This window comes from Octopus sinensis, linkage group LG9 (assembly GCF_006345805.1).
Source record: "Octopus sinensis linkage group LG9, ASM634580v1, whole genome shotgun sequence".
In the NCBI taxonomy this organism is placed as follows: Eukaryota; Metazoa; Mollusca; class Cephalopoda; order Octopoda; family Octopodidae; genus Octopus; species Octopus sinensis.
In genome coordinates, this window is record NC_043005.1 from 69,953,949 (window position 1) to 69,958,948 (window position 5,000).

The following is a 5,000-nucleotide window of genomic DNA, read 5'->3' on the forward strand; positions in this document are numbered from 1 at the left end:
TCTGGTTTGCACCGTATGTGTGTGTGGGTGTGTGTGTGTGCGTTCTTATGTCTGTATGTATATTGCTTTCAAATCTTGGCACAAGGCCAGCAATTTTGGAGAGCGGATAAATTGATTATATCAACCCCGGTGTTTCACCGGTATATATCTTATTGACCCCCACGAAGGGATGGAAAAATAGTCGACGAAAAGTGAAATTTGAACACATAATGCAGAAAGGAACGAAATGCTGCTAAGCATTTCACCCGACATGCTAACGATTCTTATTTCTTTACTATCCATAAGGGGCTACACACAGAGCGGACAAACAAGGACAGACAATGGGATTAAGTCAATTATATCGACCCCAGTGCGTAACTGGTACTTATTTAATTGACCCCGAAAGGATGAAAGGTGAAGTCGACCTCGGCGGAATTTGAACTCAGAACGGAACGGCAGACGAAATACCGCTACGCCTTTCGCCCGGCGTGCTAACGATTCTACCAACTCGTGGCCTACATGGTTTTTAAACTGAAGTAAATAAAAGTGACAGTTCTAAAGGGCCATCATTTTATTATATTTATGGACTAGGATGGACAGAGAGCTGTCAATAGTAGCGGTTACAATGCATTACTGGGACGTGCTTTTCTACAGTTTCATTCATATAGCGCAGCGGTAAATTTAGTTTTGAAGTTCCACGTAATTAGAAGTCATGAACATAAAAGAATACATACTCAAAATAGATGTTGCATTTTCTGTTGTAGGAATTATATTAGTTGACGATTCCTGATTTGCCATGAATAATAGTTTTCCGATATTTCATAGATACTGCCATCATTCTCTAATTGAACTTTGTATGACCTACTTTGTACCATTTAATATATTATTTAGTGTATTGATTTATTACCCTCGCATACATCCACTAATTCATAGATAATAAACACACTTATTGTATTTATTTTATCGATTTTAGAAGGATGAAAGGTTTACTTAAGTCTAGCACTTTTTTTTTACATATGAACACAGAGGGAACGATACTAATTGCTTAAAGTAGATAGTTCACAGCTCTAGTATATCTGTCAACACCCCGTCCATGTCAAAAAATGTTGCAGCAATTACTTACGATAATGTAGATAGGATAATGATTATAATGTATAAATTATAAGTGAGTGCCTTATTTTGCTAAAACGTTTTCCGTTTTCTGTTCTAATATTCCTTCAACAAAATTTAGTCCTCCAGGAACAAGTGTTATTCTTTTGTTATTTCAAGCAATATGGAATACGGTTATAATACTGCCTTCAATTGTAATTTGCATTGACCCCCATGAATACCTTATAAACTTCAAACTAAAAATGGATTTGAGGTGGCCATTGAAATTAGATTATAATCGAAATAATAAATGCCATAGGGTTTTGTATCTAATGCTTTATGCATCTGGCAATCGGAAGCGATTGATTCAGTAGTGTAAATAATGTCGCTACCAAAATTGCTATATGTCATAATAAGAATTCGTAACTGAATTATTTATTACATAAACATATTAATTAATCTCATATGAGAAATTAATTCAATACAAGGACTAAATACAGCAGGCAGATTTCATCCTCCGTAAGTACAATGATTTATATGCATTAACACATGAGTTTTATAACTGTTTACTCAACCTTCTAGAAATATCTACTTAAAGTAGACACGAGCATTCCAAGAAGAAGGGATATATAGGATAATGTCATTTGCATGACATTTGGCGTGGTCATGTTTGAAACGCCGTTGATGGTAGACAGGTTCAATCAGTGATGAGCCTGAATAAATAACAAGGACTATGGATATTAATTGAATACTTTTCATACAAAAATGTGATTGAAAATCTTCATTTAAACATTGCTAGATGATTGACTATGCAGTTAGTAATTAAATTTATCACCCAAGTCCTTTTCCTTTCATTCGGTGGCCAAAGCACCACATTACATATATATCATCCCAGTTACTTGTAATAGGATTCTGGTAGTCATAGATATCCTGAAGACCGTTATTCCTTCCTACCTACTTACCTACCTACATACATGCATACATACACACAAATATATACACACACATACATATATATATATATATATAATATATATATATATATATATATATATATATATATACGACGGGCTTCTTTCAGTTTCCGTCTACAAAATCCACTCACAAGGTTTTGGCCGGCCCGAGGCTATAGTAGAAGACACTTGCCAAAAGTGCCACTTAGCGGAACTGAACCTGGAACCATGTGGTTCCTAAGCAAGCTAATTACCACACAGCCACTCCTACGCCTACGTACAGTTAATTCATACTTTATAATATTTCTAAATCTCTCGTTTCTTACACAAAATAACGTTCATAATTTCTTTTTCTTGATTTTGGTAACCACTTCATCTGTATTAAAATTCGTCAGCGCAGCATAGCTCGATACACAAATAAGGCTAAATTCAACATTATAAAAGGTTTAATAATAAATTAGATAAGATAGAAGATAAAACATAATTCATAGTTACAAAAACATTTTTCATATTTTTCTCTCCTTAACTGTTTAGTAGCAAAGAGAAACTGGTGAAAATTCATAAATGACGATAAAATATTTCCAGGGCAATACTGTCTTGCAAACATTTCTTTATGTAGCCACAATTCATGTTTCTGCTGTGAACAAATTTCATGGGACCGTTTGAATATATTCTTCTCCGCTTAAGGTAAAGAATTCTAGCTTATATTTTTTGTTATGTTATCCATTGTGATGAGTAAGAAATTATATTTTTCATGTTTATCTTGCCTAGGCTTTTCCTGCCTATTTCTGCAGATCATCTTAGACATATAGCAGAAAATTAAAAGGGATAGATTCTTTTCTTGGGTAGATAAATTTGAAGTTGTGTGTTTATTTTTTTAAATATCTCTCTCTCACTCTCTCTCCCTCTCTCTCTCTCTCTCTCTATATATATATATATATAATATATATATATATATATATACATATACATATATATATATACATATATACATATACATACATATATATATACATACATATACATATATATGTATGTATATATATATGTATATATATACGTATTTAGATATATATATATATACCTATTTAGATACATACATATAAATATATATATATATAGAGAGAGAGAGAGAGAGGAGGAGATAAATAGATAGATAAATAGATAAATAGACTGATAGACAAAATGATACAAAGATGAATGGATACACACATAAATTGAAATGTTTATGCATATAAAAATGGTAGAGATTTACAAATAAAGGCAGATATCTTGTAAGCACACTGTAGGTCTCTTAATTTGACCAAGTGTGTCATTGAAGACATGTCCATGAAATGCGAATAGAATTTAAATCGGTAGTTGTACTTCTAGTCAGATTAGTAAATCCAAAGTTCGCATAGGAGAAATTCGAACAATTCCAAAATATATAAAATGCCATTCAACCGAATGAAGAATAACACATTTTATGTACAGGATTACACCATACAAAAGCTGAGATGCATTTCTATTATATAAGCATCCATGGCTATAATAAATCAATGGAACAACAGAGAAACCTGTTCTTATTAAATCCACTTTAATATCAGATATATCTAAACATTTATGCTAACGTAACTTTCTCAAGGCAACCCTCTCGCGTAGCGATCAAAAGAGAACTGACATTTTAACATCAATAGAGGGAACCAAATAAAACAAGAAGAGCGATGGCAGTGAGATAGAAAACCAAGATGAAATATTATTTGTTAAGAAAGATCACTTCAGTGGGTATTGAAGAAATAAATAAAACAAAGGGTTACTAAGTAAATCTAGATATCTAGATTTTTCGGTCATCAATAAATGAAAATTAAAAGATCACTGATTACAGATAAAGTGCCACAGACTAATGCTTATGAATTTTATATAGAAGTATATGATGATATAGGAAAGTAACTTGGGTATATCACATTGCAAGTAAAATGACATGCTCCCAATGAAAAAATACTAATGAATTCACTTTCAATATTAAGAAGGCTAAGATCTGTTGTTGGCATTCAGGAAGAAATATTGAAGGACGATAAAGTAAAGAGACAAATCGAAGATGTGCAAGTAAAGTATCAGAATATTACTTTAATAGTAGAATATAAAAAAAACCCACTAGGGTAAAATGAGGGGGTGCAATTTATTAGAAATGCAAAAAAATTAAGATTACAGACGCATTTCCTTTATTTAAAGGATAAATGCAGTTTGCTAGAGAAATATTTTAAGGTTATTTTTGTCCATACGTAAGGGAGCAAATCATCGTTACGTTGAGTTTAGAATTTACTAAAATTAATTTTGATGTATTTTAAACGTTCTCATGACAAAGCTCACATTTAAAATTACTGGTGGAGCATTACTGACAAGGACTCAATATTGTAATTTTATATCCTTGTCTTTAAATTCTCCTCACATTGCCTTAGTTTAGTACAATTAATTTCTCCTGAGTTTAAATGGGGAATGACGATTATATAACATTGATATGAAGTCTGTGGTACCTGATCATAAATCGAATAAAACCTAAGGTCTATAGGTAACAATTCTAGCCTGCTTAAAAATAACCTTCTCTATAATTAGAAATATCTCTCTCCGTATCTCAAGAGTCGCTGATAAAATAGTAAAAATAGTACTTGCTATATCCCTAATCTTAACATTAATAAAATATACTGTAAGGATGTGAAAATGTATCTAATTAGCTTGGAACTGCAGGAATAAAAGCTTAAACTTTGGAATATACAACCATATAAGTCTTGAGGAAACAGATCCTATCTTTGATATTGAGATATAATATTAACTGCAATATAACTAATACATAAGTATACCGGCATAAATTCGAGTGGAAAGCAGCAAGTGGTAGAGTGAAACGTAACAATAGGATACTATCGACTTATATAACAAAAAGGGAGTATTAATTCTGAGCATCGCAAAGATATGGTCGACATTAGTGCTAATAAAAATAATCAT